Source organism: Excalfactoria chinensis, chromosome 6, assembly GCF_039878825.1.
Source record: "Excalfactoria chinensis isolate bCotChi1 chromosome 6, bCotChi1.hap2, whole genome shotgun sequence".
Lineage (NCBI taxonomy): Eukaryota > Metazoa > Chordata > Aves > Galliformes > Phasianidae > Excalfactoria > Excalfactoria chinensis.
Window position 1 is genome coordinate 36,102,609 of NC_092830.1, and position 20,131 is coordinate 36,122,739.

Genomic DNA, 20,131 nt, shown 5'->3' on the forward strand with positions numbered 1-20,131 from the left:
CAAAGCCGAGGGTTTCTCAGGAAAGCTAAATATAATGGGCCTAATTTTGCCCTGGGCAGATGTACTGGGGCACTTCCAATGACTTCTGAGGGAATTTCATGAGTGTTTTTGAAGAAAAGTGCAACCCCCCACACTTGACACATCAAGTGCACATCCTGCTCTTGTCTTCATTTTTACTCCCTCTTTGCTCCGTGTGCACATACCTTTGTGCATTTCTGTTTGCACAAAGACCATCCGTCATAATTTTGCAATTTACTCAAATTCTTTACAATATTTCTCTCTCTGCGTAAGGATTTCTTTTAAACTGTAGAGAGGGAAACATTATCTTAAGTGCCTTCGGTAGTGGCTGCTGTGTCGAAAAGGTTGGCTGAATTCTTGGTGTTTGGGAGGATCGGAAGCCCCTGTGCTTGTGTGTGCACACACATGTCCTGGTAAACAGGCAAAATTTGGGAGCCTCTGGAGCTGGAAGAAAGGTACGTGGAACATCCTGGTGAGGTAAAAGGAGGAGTAATTTAATTGTCTAACTCCTTCTGTGCTCGAGAATATCAGACAGATGGGGAGGATAAAACAAGGAGCTCAATAATTAATTTTCATGTTCCTCACTAGTGGGACCTCTTTAATCCCTGTTCCTGTGATTATAGAGAAAGGCTAGATTCTGAAGTTTCACTCATTAGCGACGTGTTGTATGAAAATACCTGTATTTTCAAAAGGAACAGTGACAAGAATGAAAAATTTCCGCTATTAAAAATATCTTGGTGTCAGGGACTTTCGTGAAAGAACAAAAACTCTCTGATTCCCTCAGATAAATAATGAAACAGATGGTTGTTGGGAGGTGAAAGGTCAAACCTTCCCTGTTGACTAAAACACAAGGTTGACTTAAAAGATTTCCTGAAGTTATTCAAGACGCGGTGAGTTGGGCTGTGTCTCCTGCCTCCAACAGAAAGATTTGGCCTTCCCAAAACCTCTACAGGCAGCACGTGTGCTCCAGTGGCTCGTCTTGGGGAGATTTGCACCCATTCCAACACAAATCTGCACTTCTACAAACCTCATGTATAATGGAGGCTATCGGTGAATAATGAAGCGAACCTGTGCGGGGATGTAGGTTATCCAAAAGGCTAAATATTAAGGTTTAATCCACTTCCTGTTCGCTGCCTACCTGAAATGGTAATTATATAAAAACATCACGGATAGCTGCAAAGTCTTCAGAAAATTACCAATAACGCAGTGTAGGAAAATGGAAAGAAAGCAAACAAACACTGTCTGTACGGTTCAGCTTTTGCATTCGTTAGCAGACTCCCATTAAAAAAGAAGAGGGCATTTCCAAAGCAACATAGAGCCTAACTAAAGAGGCAGATGCTTTAACTCGTATGATTCAACATAATTTTAGCACAAATTGTGCAATCACTCAAACACACAAACATTTCAAGGTAATTTTCGTAAATCCCTATTGTGATCTAATTTCTTATTAAGGAGAATAAAGCAGGCTGCTGTAGCAATTCATCAGCCCTTTGCACTGCGGAGCAACTGCTGGAGTTCATTTCATGGTTTTTGTTGAAAAAAATATAGACCTAAATTTCAGGAATTACTAACAACAGCCTTCAACTAAAGATCTACTTAATATATATATTTATAGTCTAATGTGAAATTGAATTTTAAGCCGCCTAAAAAAAAATTGCAGCTGAGACCTTAGGAGGTCATCCAGATCAAAGCCCACTCAGGGCCAATGGCACGGACACCGCGTGTGGGGTGGCTTTCAATGGACATGGTGAGGCAAATGGTGAAGACGGGCTTCTCACCATGGGTACCATTGCAGTGCGATGCAATAAGGTGCCACATGAAGTGTATTTATTATGTCTGCCTTCCTAAGCAGGGTCAGATATACCTTCCCCAGACAGGGCTTCCTTAGCCTCCCCCGTGCTGCTATGACTGGGCTCCCACTGCTGTGCTGCTTGTGCCACGAGTGCTGGTACAACAGCAGCAGTCGCATGAGTGCCATCAGTAAGACAAATAGAAACCTCTTGCCTGGTAATTTACAAATAAAAGTTCATTTTGCTCTAAGGGAGGTGCGCAGCCACTGGTGCGTGCTGTACGTGTGGAGGGGGAATTCCTTGACTTCACAGCTGAGGAGGCGAGAGACGCCGCTCCATAATTTGACCTAATTTTTTTTCTGAATACAAGATGACCTGTTACAGCATCCCAGGGAGAATATGAATTAGCCCAGGTCAATAGGAGGTCAAATAGATAGGGTGCTAAAATCCCTTTACTACTTTGTAGTATCTTATGCTAATTCAGTTCCCTTCTCTGTGATAAACAAAGCCAGTTGAAAGTAGATAGCATCACACAGTGATGGGTCCCAAAGCTACAATTTAATACAAATCTAGTAATTCCATTATACAACATATCCAGTTCATTTAGAGGCAACGAATACTTAAGAAGGTCCAGAAATGAAATACCTTAGCCGATATCTTTAAAATATAAATAATCCAGCAACATTTCATTTGTCACATAAATGTGGTAGATGCACGTGATAGAAATTCTGTTTCTCCTTTTAAAATTTGCTCAAATGAAAATCACAGGTCCTGGTTCCTTACATACCAGTAGCACAGGTTTTTAAGCACATAATCAGATACATACATACATACATACACACACACAAAAATCCCCACTGTTCTCTCTCTGCAGAAAGTGATATTATATGACTCTAATGAGAATTACCGACTTAATAAAGCTGAGCCTTTTGCAATGCTTTACAGGCAGTGCTTTCACCTTGGAAGGATTCTGCGGCTGTTGGCAGCTGAAGCTCCAATGGGCACCACTGTAGGGCTGAGCCCCGGGTTGGGGACATTGCAATGGCTGTGGTGTGGGGGCAATGGGGTTGTGAGGAGGTGCCCTGAATGGGGCAGGAGAAAAATATGCTTCTAAACAGACCATTAGAAAGACAGATATGGAAAATACATTCTGCGTAGCTGAAAACTGAAGGCTGTTGGCCTACGTGCTGCCTAAGAGATCAGGTTAGGGTAGGAAAACCCCAGTGAACTTTAATGAATGATTAATAATTGCTAATTTCTCTCAGGTGAGCAGGAGTGTCACGATGGCTATTAGGCAGAGGGAGAGAGAAAAACTGCTGAGCAACACTAGGAAAGAGGCAGAAGAAAAAGAGAGGAATGATGACCAAGGAAGAGTAAGAGAGAAAGGAGCTGAGCCCAGTTTTGCCAGCACTGTGATGGGTGGTATCACCTGTACATAAACACAGAGCTGTGCAGCGTGGAAACAGAGAAGCTGCCCAGAGAAATGATTGATGGGGGTGAGAGACCATGCAGCATGGGAGAGGAACAGGCCCTCAGCCCCACCATTAATGATGAGAAACAACTCACACATTTTGGGATCTGTAAAGTTGACACTAACAGCAAGATGCAGTAAAAAATTTATTGGTGCGACTGGTTTATGATGCAAATGATGCCCAGCATGGCATAGATGATGCTTTTCTCCAGAAAATTAGAAGACGAGAGAGACTTGAGCCTTCAGCTGGACAAAGCACAGAAGAAAAAGTAAATTCAATGTAATGGAAAAGTGCACCTTTTAAAGATGGTCATTATATCATGGTAAGATTTGAGTTACCTGTCCTGGGAGCAAAACTGATGCAAGTGCAACACAAAAATCAGTGACTGCCCAAACGTGAATCTGTACAGCTGATGCTCAAGGTTGTTGTGGGTGTGGATACAATCTTAACAAACAGCTTGTGCTGCCTCACAGATGAAGTGGTTTGCTACTAGCTGGTCTCTGCCAACCATTTGGCTGCAGCAGGATGTGAGTTATCTGCTGGAAAGATCTCAAGTAGATTGTATTCTGATGTGGCCCTGTATCCAGTGCTGGGTTCTGTTTGTATCTGTTGTTAGCATTACGAGGAAGGGAGAAAATCACATCTACAAGACTGTGGAAGAGCCAGCTGAAGGCAGAGGTTGTTAAGTGCTGAGGCTCAGGTAGCACAATGCTCATTGGGACGCAGATATGGAAAGCAGACATTTGTCAGGCTCCTTGGCTATGAGAATTTAGTGAACTTGTCTCACATAAATTATCAAGGATTAGCAATGAAAAGTAGGGTGGTTATTCAAGTTCAGGCACCTTGGCTAGGGGTCTAAATCAGAGGTGTGAGCTTCCTATACCTGCCAAGGACACGCCTGTGGAGGGAGTCTGTGCCATCTTCTATTTTCTTCTACTGGCTTCTTCAGGCTATAAGAGGATTTAGTCTTACTCTTTGGGGTTTTCATCAACTTTGGAACCTCCTACCCATGGATCTGGCATAAACATTCTTGTCTCCCACGGTTTTGCCTTGGATTCAAGGTTTTGGCCTGAATCTCTGGGTAGATATTTTCCAGCTAAACTTCAGGTCTAATTTAGAAGCAGCAGGGCTAAGCTTTGTTAACAAGAATGTGCTAGAAACTGCTAGCGGTGTGTCTGGATTGGAGCTGGTAAAATTAATGTTCTCAGGGAACAAGCTGCAATGGAAGACATTGAAAGGATGTGAAGAGTCACAGAAGACATTTAGCCTCCCCAAAATTGAAATGAAGAGTCTTTCCACTACAGCCCACACTGCAGGAAGTGAAGTGCACAGCCATGAGAAGAGCAACACGCTGCCTTCCCTGCTATTTTCTAGGTCCAGGTGATAACCTGTGGCTCATTAAGAGATGGAGCTAATCGGAGAGGAGCAGGGGGAGAAGGTTGGGTCTTTGGTATTTGTGTTGTTGGGAGATGCTATGCTGCTCCTCACCCTAAGATAAAGGGGGGACAGCGGGGCATGGTGGCTGTTTGTGAGCTTGAGTTTGACTGGGGGAAATGTTGGTCCTGTGAGTAGGAAACTTTTTCATGGACCTCTGTGGGAGAGGCAAAGAGAGGTGAGGAAGGAGCTGCCCCATAACCAGAGGATGGATGTTCTGAGAAGTGCTTTGCCTGCATGGAGGAAAATGTTTCTTCAGAATGAACTTTTTGCTGCCTGTTTGACACTTGCTTTCCAGGTGAGTGCCAGTGACCTTTTCACACGTCCTCGGTGAACTTTGCATCCTGCTCAGCAGATCCCTCTGCAAAGCACTGTGGGTGTGACGGACCCTGCCAGTCAATGGCACACCAGGCTTTTTATTTAGAACTACTTCATCAGTTGGAAAAAGTTACTTTTTTGGTGTGGGTAATAATGCTTCTTTTCACTTCAGAGCTCTGGTCTGATTGTTAGTAGAAAATCTTGCTCAAATTGTATTGATAAGAAGGGTGTAAATGATTGCTGCTTTTCTCTCTGGTTAGCTATGAAAACAAGCAATGCTCAGATGAAGTCAATCAAGGCAAACATGAAACATGAAGTTGTAAGACAAATGTTCAGTCCACCAGGAAAATTTCAGGCAGCAGAACATGCTATAGCTAAAGGACAAGGCTTGATAACCAGACTTCTGAGTTACATTTTGTACTCTGTTACTGGACTTGGGAAAGAGTTTTTGCTCTTTCAAGGGAAGCAATTTGCAAGTTAGAGATAATCTGTTTTTTCTCTAAGTAGAGCCTTGCTCTGTCTCAATAGTTCTACATTATTTGTATGTATGTGAAGTTCTCACTTTTCTCAGTAGCATCATTAAAAAATACAGCTTGGAACTTATCAAAGGTCTGAACACACGTGCATTAAAATTAAGGAAATCGCTGCATTGCTTGTTCTCTGCTCCTGCTAATTCCTTTATTCAGCCAATGAGAAGGTTGTTTTGTGGCTTGTCTGCAATTTTATTGTCTTTTATGAATTACTAGAGGATATTCATAATGAAAGGGTACTCTTATTTCATGGGCTGTGCAATGGAGCATGTGGCTATTCTGGTCCCTTCCAGAAGCAGGAGCAGTGACTGTGGCACTTGAGATGTTTTCTGTCTCCCTTGCTCTGAAGTGAGGTTGTTGTGAGTCACTTGTGTCAGTGTATGTGTGTGCTAGAGATTTCAGCTGCAATCTTCTGGTTGGCTAAGGCAGGCTTTTCATATCCTTGTGTTGAGTATGTGAGTTTTCTTATTATGGGCTATCATAGAGTAAGCTTATGCATGTAGTAGAAGTCACTTTGTAGGAGTGGGTGATGTGGCTGCATTCCTCCTCAGTGTGGGCACTGGGTGAGTGTTCATGCATTGGGTGAATGCTTATGATGGTGGATGGAGGCCTTGAGCAGGAGCTGCAGCTGCTATTCTCTTACCTGTGGGACTGTCAATGTCTTCTGCTCGAAAAACACATCAAATAGTTGGAATTTGCCACCGCTCTTGATCTTCACTCAGCTGAATCACTCAAACCACGAGTGTTTCTAACTGTTCAGAATGCATTTCAGGACAAAATACAAGCAAAACTGTTGCATGCATATATTGCTTTTTTCTTCCCCCCCTTCCCCTCCATTTAGCTTTCATTCAAGGGGATGTACAGAAAAATGAAGTCCAGTTTTAGCCTTCAGCACAGGCACAGATACTTACAGCTATGCCCACTATGAACAGTTTAACTGGCTCAGGCTCTAATTCAATTTTTGTCTTGAGCACAGACTTCAGAGTTCAGTGTCAGAAGCAATGCTACATGCAAGAAATGATGCATAAAATAGTACTTTCCCAGTCCATTGGCCCTTTGGTGTACATTACAGCATAGAAGCCTAGCATGAGCCTTCAGTTTCTTGAGCAACTTAGTGTTAAGCATCTCACTAAAGGGTGACCATGATGATTTGTCACTTTTTTTTACAATTATGACAGATTTTCTGCTTCTTTCTGTGCTTGTTTCAAGTACTGTATCTGTATGCACTTAACTGAGTGTACATTGAAATCAAATGAAGCCCTCCACCACTTACCACAGAAGTCTATTGGAGGAAGAAATCCAAAAAGTCTTCTTTTTTACCTAGATGGGTATGACCTTGCATAATGAGCTCCCTCCTAGGGCTTCTTAGAGTACAAAGCCAGCAAAACTTCTTTTGCAGGCTCAAACTTTAATATCTTGTTCCACTGTGAACTGTTTGTGGTCTCCAACCAACCGTGTGCCTGCGCCAGAGAGACCGCAGATTGCATGGCTAAATACTACAGAACTTGTGCTGCTGCAAAGCTGCTCTTGCATCTCACAGGTCTTTCCTCAGGCTTAATTCTTCCAGGTGCAACACATGGCACCTGTGAGCAGCTCAGGTACAGCCTATCTGCCCACTGCATGCAAGGAGAGCTAAAGGAATGCTTCACCACATCTTTGAAGCTCTGCATGAGAGTTTCCCATTCTTCTCTTGATGCCTTTTTTTCCCCTTCCCGACAGTCTTGCTGAGGCTAAGGCACAGAAAGAGTTGCTACAGAGCGTTTATTTAAACTTGAAATGCTGTCTCAATCTGGAAAAGCAATCCTGTTTTTCAGCTTTCCTAGCTTGGTGCATGAGACTTTAACGAGTCACATCTGGTGGTTCTTCATGTCATGTTACATTATGAATCTTTATGGGCAATTAACTGGTTGGGTATGAAAACACCCACTCCAGTAATGGGTCAATGGGCACATCCAGTTTCAAAATTCAGCTCAGATTGTTGCAGCTCTCTCCAAAGAAAAAGCACACTATTTGCCTTCTGGTGGATGTGAAGAAGCAGCGGTGAGACAGGGCAAGCACAAAACTTGCCCTGCTGCTGGGAATGGTTTGTTCTTCACCCCTCATCTTGTACTTTAAGCAAATGCCAACAGCCAAGCAACCGCTACTATGCAATTACATTTATCATGGCCTTGTAAATAAAGGTTTGAGGTGATGGGATTTGTTTGGGCTTTAAGGAGTTGCATGGCCATTCAAAATCTGTTCTGGCCCTGATAACTATGCCTGAGTAAGAGTAATTCAGCAATCCCAGAAATGGATTAGGATGCCGGGTACATTTCTTTGCACTTTCTGTATTGAGCTTATTTTCGGGGCTGTGATCAGAGCAGGCACAGATTCAGCAGGCAGCCCCCAGGTGCACAGTGCTGTTTGTAGCATCACGGTGCTCTGGTGCACCGGCCCTGCTCTTGTGATCTGCAAAAAAACCCATAAGGTGGAGAATTTATTAGTCCACATCGGTGCAGGAACTCCACTGCAACCAACGATTTCAGAGGAGGAGAGCAGGCATTTGCCCTGAGCTTTGGCACAGAGCAGGGTGTGCAGGGTTACAGCTCACATCAGGCTGCTGGCGTGCCTCATTTGGTTAACAATAGATTAGAGGCCTTCCATAGCAAAGGCACGTTGGCGTTGCTAAAGGAGGGCGGGCAGCACTCGTGGCTCGGCTGCTTGCTGCGAGTCGGGCACACGAGAAGTTAAACCGAGCATTGTGAAACCTGATCAGGTCTGAACTGTCTGCTTTAAAAAAGTAACGTCTCTGGTTTTTACATGAATTTTTAATTTTGGATGACACCTTTGACTGGAAGTGACAGTAGAGCTGATCGTTTGTGTAATTACAGCAATAGTCGTAGGGGAAGGAAGGAATATCTCCAAAGCATATAAAACATGAAATGGATTTGATAGTGTCTGAACCCTGTAACCAGAGCTGCAGGAACCTTCTGGCTTAGTGAGGCTATAAACCTGTAATGTCTTAGTAAGGCAGTAAGAAGTCATGAGAACAGTCATTCTCCGAAATTCAGGTGAAAGAAAGTAATTAATCAAGTGGAAAAAAGTGAACTTCGAATGAGTCTAAGAAGGCTTAGCACCCTGCTAACTGTGGAAATGCTCATATGGTGCGCGATGGCTGAGGATGGGAACTAGAGGATGTGGGTTTAAAGTGTGAAAAGCTCTCCGCTGGATTGGAAGTAAACTTTGTTATGTACAAATGTACCAATGTAATGCCCATTGTCCTCCTGAATGGACTGGAGATCCGAACATTAGCTCAGCATCCCTCACTGATCTGCTTTCAAGCCGCACCTTTTCTACACGTGTTTCCCCCATAGCACCATTTAAGCTAATAAAAGCTCATTCTCATAGCGGGGTGAGGTGCCTTGGGCTTGGTTCTAGAAAGCATCGTGTGCGATGTACAAAATGAACACACGTTGCAGTCTGCAGGAAGGCTGTGACTGCAAAGCAAGGCAGAGGAGAGAGGCTGCTAGCAAGGGAACGTCTTGTGATGGTTGAATATCTGCCCAGGTTATGCTGCAAGCAACAAAATCTCTGAATACCGTGTGGAAATAATCTTGGTTGTGGTAATTTGTACACGTTTGAGGACTCGGTAATGATCCTGAATGTCTGTTTTGGATAAATGGGAAATTCTTTTCTGCTATTTAGAGAAATGTAAAATCAAATGCGATTCTTTTGTTGCTTATGTGAAGATCACAGCTAATTAGCCGTAGTTAAGTTAAGCATATCCTTTGAAAATGAGAGACAAGTTCCTTTGCCCTCTGAAGAATTGCCTGTTATTTACATTGTTAATATTAATATCCTGCAGCCTCTAAACTGAATCGGTGTCGTTGGAGACTGTCTTGTAATAAATAACTCAGACCTCCTATAAGAACATGACTTTTAGAGACTTTTGTTAACAGACTCTCCCGGGGATGCCTTTGGGTTCCGGGGTCGGCTGGGGAGAGCAGGTGCAGGGAGCTGCACGGCGGCTTCTGCAGGTCGGTGATGGTCACTGCAGGAGTGACAACGGGGAGAAGTGAACTGCTGTGAGCGGCCATGGGGCTCCCGGGGGCAGCGCAGTGTTTTATTTCAGGCTGAGCCTAAAGCACGGTGGTGAATGGAGTTAAATGCAGCTGGTGACCAGTCGTAGTGGTGTTCCTCAGGGGTCTGTACTGGGGTCTGTCCTGTTCCATATCCTTATTGATGACCTGGGTATGGGCATTGAGCCCCCCCGCCCCCAAAGTAAGTTTGCAAATGACACCAAGGAGGAGGCATAGATCTGCCTGGGGGTAGGAAGGCCCTACAGAGAGATTTCTTCACTTTTCATGTGCTGTTGTTTTCACGTGCACAGTAAAAATGTGGGATTTCCACAAAAGCTGAGGCTTCCCAGATGTAGTTCTGATCCTCCATCAGAATTCTTACATTAGTTCTATTAAATGATCTAAACTGAAAAGCAATGTTTCGGTACCGAAGTAGCATGTAATATTATAAATTGAAGGCCATGCAGCTGTGTACAATTGTAATAGTTGGACACCTGGATTGCAATATTGGAACAGACTAGGAGCCTTAGCAGCCCTTGTTTCAGTAGTTCTAACTGGTCACCCTCAAGGTGACTTTGGAAGTCTCTGTTTAAACAGACCTGTCTGCTCAGTGTCTACAGGGCTGAATGGAGGCAGAGTCTCTGGGTTATGATAATTTTGTACTAAAATAAACCTTGTGTAAGTTAAAATCCCTGGAAGCTCCAAGGTAGTAGGAGTTATGTGCTAGGGAATCTTTAACAAGACGACTGAAGAGATTACTTGTTCAATAAATGAAGACTTTATTTTGGCTCCTTGGAGATGAGGTAGACACTAAGGGATTGAAGGGAAACAAATACAGCACCAGTTTGAGGAGGGGGTTGGGAAAAAGACTAGGGAAAAACAGCCAGGATACGATAGACTGGTGCATCTGACCTTGGTGCTAGGCTGAACTCTAGAAACATTAATAAAGGATGAGATCACAGAACATCTGGAGAAATAAACTAGTCAGCATGGTTTCATAAAGGGTAAATCCTGCCTGAAAGATCGGTGGAATTTCTTAGAGAGATAATGTAGAAAGCAGGCATGGATGACATCACTGGGCTTAGTTCTGGGCTGTTTGGGTTCCAAACGCTGATGAGAACAGAAAGAATTGCTTGGGTAACTAAGAGTAGGTTAAAGCAATGCTGGTGTGAGTGGGAGAGGAGCACTGTAAGCAGTCTACAGCTGATACTGAGGATTAAGCAACAGCTTCATGCACGTATGAGAAAAACATGGTTAAAATTGCACCTAGTGAGATGGATGGAGGTGTGGATTAAAGCTGGAAAGAACTTCCCTAAAAGGTGTGGAAAGCATGGAAGGGTGTCTCAAAAGGAGATGATGAACCTAACTTTGAAGCTCTGAGTTGTAAGGATATATCCCAAAGAGATATTTTGCAGAACCTTTTTGCAGCAAATGTTTTGGGGTCAAGATGAAAGAGTAGCATAACCTCCAAGTATGAACTGTGAAGCAGCGAGTGTCTAATGTAGCATACTGTAAAGTACTTACCTGGACCTCCACGGGCTGCTCTGCCTGAGGTAGGAGACTGCAGCATCAAATGGACATCCTGGGGATTGGAGAGGGCAGAGAACAGCGAGAAGAATGACAGAAATACTTATGGAGCTGCTACGTGCAGAAAGCCTTGGAAACCTGGGAAAGTGCTCACCTAGGGAGATAAACTGGCTGCTTGTAAGACTTAAAATTTCAAGACAGCGAGGAGGAATTTGAGAGTGGATGAACTATTGATAAACTCCTAAAATTTACTGTGAATCCCAGAACGTGCGTTCGTAAGCTAAGCATAAAGTGGGTGCAATAAGGGTATAGATGAATTTGATTCAAGCAGGTGGAAAGTAACTTAAATCACCAGAAAGGAGGCAGCTTGCATTGCTACTTAACTGTGTTGAAACATAGGGAGATGTTAATGGGGATGGGGTGGGGGATCTGCACTGGCTTTTTATAGCAAAGCCTGTATGTTGGCTGGTTATGTAGTTAAATGCCAAGTAATTAATCTTTGTGTGTTAAGACACAGGAGGAAGGGTTGAGTGTGCAGGCAGTGTTGGAGGTCAGCTGGTGGTTGGTGCTATGTCTGCCTGGGGGCACAGCCAAGGGACAGGGGGGAGGCTACAGCTGTACCCGACAAAAGACCCTGGCTTATGTGCTGCGTCCTGAGCTGTCTGGTGTATGTACACTGTTTCCAGAGTCTGGGTTTGCCTTCTCTTTACTTTGGAGTGGAACTGGGGGGAGTTTGGATATTTGCTATTAGGAAAGCAAAGTGAGATTGGAGAGGTGGAGGAGGAGGAAGAGCTTCTTTTTTCTTAAGATTCCCATTAAAGTGTTCTCTTAAAGATAGCTGTAGCATGAAGTTGAATGGCTTCAAGCTAAACCCACACAAGGGTCTGGGTTTACTGGACTCATGTAGATGGATGAGGACACAAAGTGCATCAGTTCTGAAATGCCATCGAGCAGAGTGACCGTGTGCATGTTATGACTGATAAGTGACTATCTAGCAGCAATCATATTAATGTTGTTGAATATGTGTGCTGTGTATATGACCTGCAACTTACTATTATAGTCTCAGAAGTGGAGTATACTCATTTATGGGGATATAACATGGGAAAAATGGAAATGGTATGCAATTCTTGTATCAGGAATTGCATGTGCGCTCCCTTACCCAAAGTGTACTCAACTCTGTGCATAAAAATAGAAATACCACCATTGCCTCATGCTCAGTGACACTGTGGATGTGATGTGAGCCAGAACAGAGCAACATTCCCTGCTCTGAAAAATCACTTTTTCCATCAGATCGTGTAAGCACGGCATAAAACCACTCTTGCACTTTTCTTAGTGTTATTCAGATGCAAGTTATTGTGGTTAAAAGAAGACTCAGCTGAAATGGTGAATTAAACTTTACCTAATGCGAAAGAAACAAATATTTCTTAGGGCTTAAAGAATTTTTTACGTTCCTTGGTTGGTTTACAGGATTCATGCATCCTTCTGTTCCTCGTGGGTTTGATTTGGAATGATGACTCCAAAACAGAATAGGGAAGCTCCTGGGATTTCCCATCTGAGTACAAACAGGGAATATAAAAAGTCTTATGAGAAACAGCTCTAGCCCACTGCTGATCCTATTTGTGTTGTAGGGCCAGGATTGTATCTCACTTCTCAGGTGCTTTCCCTTTCAAATCTCACTGTTCTGTTCCCCTGTCATTTTGTTGCTTTTCTGTTAATACTGACAGTGTTATTTGTATTTAGTTCTACTAGGCTGTTGTTCCAGCTACTTCAGGATACTTAAGGTGATGCATACAATGGGGTAGTTGTCAAGTGGAATTACTCCAGGATCTTCCCAGACCTGTTGCGTTTCTCTTTAAACTCACTTTCTTGTTTTTCCCCCCTCAGCAATGAGTAACTAATAGCTGCTATTCAGGAAAAGCAAGAACTCTTTCAGAGCATAATTCACCTTTGCAATTCAAGCACTCAGTCACTTCCAAACCTTTTTATACCTTCTCATGACATAACTACCAAAAGAAATGCAGGACTCCCCCTCCCAAGTCCTGTTCAGGTCAGTAGGACTTCATCGCATGTTTCTAGTCTGATGTCAGGTGCTTGCAGTTGCTGTACCTCTTTATGGCTTTTCTTTTGACCACTGATGCCCATCTTGCTGTACAAGGTGCTGTGACCTGCCTAATCACATGCCATGCTGCAGAACATGATGGAAATCAATACCGTCTGCCATGCCTTTTGGTGGTTGTTTTGTTTTGTTTTTTTTTGCTGCAGATAAAAGTATGATTCTTTGCCAGCCCCAACTGTGAAATGTTTCCACTGCCCGAACCGTTTTCTGCACAACACTTGTTTTCTTTATAGAAGTCGCTTTCTATTGATCTGAATTGACTTCTGCAGGAAAGCCACATGAGTTCAATGCAAATTGTTAGCGGGTGTTTACTGTGCACAGTGGAGCAATAGAGAGGAATGCTGCTGGTGGAGATGTGCAGCACGTGTACTTCAAGTCGTGTCTCCCTGTATTGATATTTAGTCTGATCTTGCTTTCAGGGTACAAGCAAGTAGTCAATTAATGCATTTTTTTTAATGTTTTGAGGAGAAGTTAAATCTAAAATCTGAGGAGGGCATGGGTTTAGGTAGAGTAGTGCTGAATGTGCATATTTCCCCACATTGAACTGAAGTTGATCCCAATCTTTCAGCTGTAACAACATCAGCTTCTAGACACCAAAATGCCACCAGAAAGAGCATCTCGTTTAGTTTTTAGTCTTGCCAAAATAATTGCCCTTATGAAGTCCTCTTTCTATGAAGCCTGCTGTCCAGCTCAGTGCCTTTACTGAAAAATGGTGGGTAGGTTGAGAGTCAGATCTTGGTTTAGTGGTTTATTCCTACCCACTTCGTGCCTCCATCAGCTGTAGCTTTCTTCTGTGTCTGGTTCTCTGCACATAGGTGTGCAAGAGCAAAGCTAATTGTAGGCAAATACTTCCTACCTCTGTGTTAGGGTAAAACACCTAGGGAGGTTGCTTGAAGCTTTTCCTATGGTCTTCTAGCTCCAGAATAAGAAAGATTTGATGGTAAAAGACAAACCATTACATGTTCACTCCATGAACAGACCCTCAAGGAATATACAGGTCAATGAGCAGGCCTCTGGAAGCTCTGCTGTGCTCTAAAGCCATGCTGTTTCCTGTGCTCCATCCCACCAGCTCCCACCTCTGAGCCTTCCTGAGCATGAGCTGCAAAATTCAGTTCAGAGCTGTCAGACAAACCATAAATGATCAGATTTATACTTAGGTTGGATTATCCCTGTGGCTGTCCTGCACGTTGACCTCCTAGGTCAATAAACTGCTGGTGGAATCCAGCTTTAAGGTGCAGTTGAGTTCTGGTATCTGCATTATGCTTTCTCAGGTTGGAGAAACAGAGTTACACTTCTTCTGCATGGCACAGGGATGTGCCTCTGTGTTTTGTGCCATGGAGTAGAAGTGTTTGTGTTAAATATGCTTAGTCCAGAAATGTGAGGAGTTTGCTCAGTTGGGCAAAGATCTTGTGTGGTGCTTCTGTACAAGAGCTGAGGAGTACTGATGTCCAAAATAGCTATCCTCCATGTGGAGCCTGCTTCCCATGCCTTTATTTACCCCTACTGGGGAAGGAAGGACAGCCCAAAGTAACTTTGGGTGCATTCAGAAGTAAGGGTGTGTTACCAGTGCCACCCAAAGGGCTGGTGTCTCACATGGGTGGGTGGCTGCTCTCTCTGTGCTGGCAACAAGAGCTTCTCACCAGCAACTGGAGAAGGGGAAAAAAAAAAAAATACAGTGGTGTTGAGTGTGGTTTTCTACTGAAGGAACTAAAGCCTTAACGATGTTTTGCAGCTATTTAAAAAGCACAGCTAGATTGCTTTCCCCGCAATATGCATTGCAGCCCAAATCCGTCAAGGCTCTCGCATCTCGCTGTAAGCCCCTGCAGGACCCTGCGTGGGCTTCAGCCAGCCTGTACTTACACAGGCGGTGTTGATTCAGGATTAAGGTGAACGGAGCCGGCTCCTCTGGGGATGTATATATTAGACTTTTTGAGAAACTTTTGACCTTAGCCATGCTCATTTTGCGATTTAGGTAATCGTGATGGCTCCCACGACGTAACACCTCCCGAAGCTTGCGGTCAGCTGCTGTGTGGTTACAGGATGAGGGTTTTGAAAGGGGCCAAAATGGTTCAAGGAAACAAATCCCTCTGAATGCCAGTGTGACCCAAGTGCTTCTCCCTCAGGGCCTTTGGATCATCCTACCTTATAAGCTGTGAGCAGAAATACGGAATTCTCTGCTTAACTCAAGTGTGGGTTCTCACCAAAACAGTGTCTATACTGTAAGAGAACCACAAAGATAATGTTGTAAGAGTGCATAACCTAATGAAGGATACAAATGGAGCATCTTTTAGGAGGTTCTTTACCTTCCAAAGGTAAAAAACAAACTTTGGTTCAGAGGCAGACATTGACTTCCACCAAAACTTGAGACAACTAAAATTCAGATGTAACTGTTTATTTGCAGTGTGTTGTGCATAATTATGCCATAAAATCTATAAGCTGGGGCCTGATCCTTCCTCCCCATCCAAGAGAGGTGCGTCGGGAGGCTCTGTTTCCACACATTGCTGCTGTGTGCTCTTCTCTGAGTGGTAATGCATGAGGAAGGCCAAACTCTGCTGCTGGTGTTTGTGTGTGTGTGTGTGGTGTGGATTCAGTTGGGGTAAGTGGGCTTTGACTGACTGATCTTTAATATGGCTGGGGAAAAAAAGAAGCAAATTGCGGTCATGCTTGTCTTGCATCGTGGGAGCATCTCCTGAAATACCAATTAGAAGCCATAGTGGGAGCTCGGGGTGCATTCAAACAATGAGAAACTTCTAGGTCAGGCAAGAAGGTTGCAATAATAATAATACAGTGTGCATTTCCTTATTTAACTTTGTTTTTTATTGTGTTCAGCCTCCAGCTGATTTTTTTTTTTACCTTGTAACATAGTTTCTAATTGAGACACATGAAGCTCATAAGAGGCTTTAGACAAGATTCAGCTAGCCACAAAAGTCATTATCTCATTTTCATTTATTAACATGATATTTCCAATGGATTAACGACGGTTTCCCTTTTGTTGCCTCTGCGATGGCACTAGCCCTAAAGGGGCTGGTGCGTGTCTCCATCTCAAGTGACTTCTTACTCACATTAGATTACAGTAATGTACGTGTTACAGGAATGACATTTATTATACTTCTCAAATTAAAATTCCCTATTTGAAATAGCTTTAATTGCTGGAAATAGGATGAAGCGAGCTTGAGTGTTGATTTTAGCAATGAGTTAGCATCAGAATAACTCCTGCTAAGAGTGGACAAGTGAAAATACTCACCCCTAATTGCAAATATTGAATCTTGTGGTATTTCTGGAACAGATGCAGAAAAGAATTCCCGAGCTCTTGAAGAAGTTGGCCATAGTCTTCAACTAATTCCTGTGTGTTTCACAATACTCCTAGTTATTCTCCAAGTTTTAGTGGCCCTCCCATTTTACAAGGCTGTAGAGAACAAATAGCTCAACTTTGGATGGGATAAATCTGATCAGATACTTCAACAGGCAAAGGTGAGCCCCAGTACAAGGAGCTGTTATCTTCCTCAGTGTGTTTTCCAGCTCCAGACTGCTGGTTCCTCCTCCTGAAGGCTTCTGAGCATTATCTCAGTAAGGACCTGCAGAGAACCTGCCTGCTCCAGGCACTGTCTGCTCTTGTCTGCTTTAGTTTAACTTTTTCCTAGGAATGAAAGGTTCAGTGAGACAAAAATCACCCAAGCAAAATTCAGAATAAGGAATATCAGTAGTGCATTCTCCTGTGTGATGAAAAAAATGCTGCAGGATGCTTGTTGTTGGGGCTGATGTGGGGAACACCCTCATAATTTGGGGATCTTGGACTGCTCTTGCCTGGTCCCTTGAGAGGTCACAGCCCTGAAGAAGGTGAATTTCTCCCTGGCCTTTGGGAGAAAAACTGCATCTTTCTTGCTCGAGCCAGCCTTCCCTGGTACAGCTGCAGTTAGCACTCTTCACCATGTATGCTAGATTCGAATCTGCCATTGCTCTGCTCTCAGTGCTCCTCTCTCATGTTATCCACTGTGGGTGATGATCTTTTTGTTTTGGGATTCAGTAAGCCTGAGGATATGAAACTCTGGAAAGCAAGCTGTGAAGGCTGGGGGTGTTCTTCTTGCTTTGTCTTCTGGGGACAGAAGCAGTGGTGCTATGTAATCCAGGAAACTCACTCATATGTCATGTTTAAAACTGTAAACTACAGCGTTCTACAAAAGCTGTTACAAACACAATCACTAACAGATTTCAACACGAATTTGTAAACCAGAGCAGCCCTAGGTGATGCTTTCTGGAATTCTGCTCTCTGTTCTGGAGGATATTCTTTTATTAATGAATTCTATGTCCGTGCTGATGTGCTGGATGCTCAGAACCATGCAAGGGAGGCTGGCAGCAGCCACCGCAATCCCTGTTTTCAGGTGAGCCAGTGAGAGCCCATAACCTCCTTTTATTATTCTTCTCTAAGAGGAAGGTGTTTGGAGGGACCTGAAAAGAAAGATGAGAAAACCCATTGAGCTGACCCCAAATCTCTTTGTGCTTTGTGTGCAGGTGTTGTCATCCACCATCCAGCACTGCCAGTCCATTTTCAATAGCTCTCATTTCGCAGCAGGGTTCAGAGAAGCAGACTGGGTTTGCTAAAGTCTGACTATTGAGGCTGTTCTGAGTGCGTTCTTCCTCAATTTAAAAGAATTAATATGAACGGTTGGGGAAAAAAAAAAGCAAAAACACCCAAGTTTTGGGTAAATTCCAACAATGTGTTTTTCATTGCATGAGATGTGATGCCTGTCAACACTTACTAGTTGGATTTGCCTCCTTTTCACATATCTTAAACAGCCCCCTACTTTTTTTTCTGTAGCAAAAAGGAGTGTCCTGCGTATCGTACTTCCATCTCCATACTGTAATTATTAATATAGGGTAGAGAGAGGTCACCTATGTTTTTTGGCAATAGTGACGTTCCCATGTACAAATCATGATAAAGTGCTATTACTCTGCAGGGTATGTTTTCAATTTACCCCGTGTGGAATATCCTTTCTTTCTGCCTTTAAAAAAAAAAGCCTTTTGTTCCTTTAATATAGATAAACTCATAGATTTCACAACCAATAAAAATAATATTAATAAAAATGAGGCATTGTTACCGAGTAGGTTCTAACTATGCTGCCTAATGTTTCAGTAAGGCTGTGGTGCACATCCTTTTATAGCCAATTAAGAAGATGTTTTATTTCCCTCATTAAAAGTGCAGCCCACAGTCACCATGTTGAATCAAATAAGTAAGAGTTTGCACATCCTGTGCACAACCTTTCCTTGAGGCACAGTAGCATTTGTCATCTTTATAATAAAGCTTTCCAATTTTTCTGATTAATATTTAAAAGAAATAACATGACCTGAGGAATATATATATATAACACCCTTGTTCGAAGGCATTTTGTACTACATGCTTTTCTCTGGCTTAGGGCTAATGTGCCATTAGATCAGTTTGTATTCTGCTTCTTTCTAAGATTTTTTTTTCCCTGTGTTTGTGTGCAGCAGCTTGTCATGTTCTTTCCTTTTTCCCAGATGGGAGAGAGATCTCACAAGTGCATGTGGTGTTGCTCTGATATTCTGTGTCTTCTGTCTTGTCCTGCCACGTAGAGGGTAGGGGTTGGTCCTCTGGAGCTCATCCTTTGGGTTATACTGTGTCATTATGGGTCCACAAGCGAGCTGTTTTTGAATCAGACTCCTTGTGCCTTTCTGGCAAAGAAGTTGTAGTCTGGGTAAGACCCTGTCCCTTCATTCAGGTATCAGAACCCAGGCAGTGACTGGAGACAATAGGCTTGTTGGATCTCTCTTCTGGTTCATGGTGCAATTGTGCTTGTCTTTGGTAGGGATGACATGAAAAGGTGTGGTTCCATCCTGTAAAAGTGCACCTCTCGACCATTCAGTCCTCCTGAGAGTCTCCTCCTGGCAGAGCTCTGAACTAAGAAGAGCTTCACTGTTGGTGACAGACTCTGAGGGAGATCCCTGTCAAGATGTGGAGCTTGCTCAGCCCGTGGAAAAAATGCTGATTGTTTTCTATCATCATTGTTGCTATTGAAATGCATTTTCCAGGTGATTTAAAGATCAGACTTAAGGGCAGAGAGCCTTGGTAGACAACGCAGCACAACAAGTAATGTATTAATCAAGGATTAAGAGGGAGAAGGCTGCAATCTGATAGCAGAGGGTGCTGGAAGTTGTTTCTTGCAATCTTTTTAGTACATTAGTTCCCTAGTCACTCTTTTTCTTTTTTCCTCTATACTTCTTTATTTTTTTCCCCAATTACAGCTGAATGCAGACAGGAAAACAAAGAGGGCTAGGGTCAATTTTGCTATTTTATATTTGCACCCTTCACTAAAGCATCTTAGGTTCTTCAAACCATCACAAGTAATCACAGCCAGAATAACAAAACACAAGCCTTTAAACTTAAAGGTTCAATTATTCAGGGTTCTCTGCAAATTGCAGACAAAGCTAACAAATTTAATACATTAGTCGTGGTAAAAAATACTAAATTCCATGCTTTGTCACAGATTAATAGGGGAAAAAAAAGATTAAACCAGCAAGTTGTGTAAGTAATTTAAACAAATGGTTGTCAGAGATTCTGCATGTTTGGCGAAGAATTAAATAAGTGAATATCAGCAGCTGAACTCCTGGCAGAGGAGCCAAACCCTCTTGGAAAAGCTGAGGCTCCTTTTGAATATGGAAGCAAGGTTTTACTCAATCCCATAACGCATTCAAAACAGCTGTCGTACAAAGAAGAATTTACCATGCAGTGTTGCTCGTATTTGTTTTAATCCATCCCCACCAGTAAGCCATTGGCTGCGAAGGGAAACTCTCCTGTGGACTGAGGCTTGGAAGATGCTGAGAACACTGAGATTAATGTTGAAGGCTGGAGTGC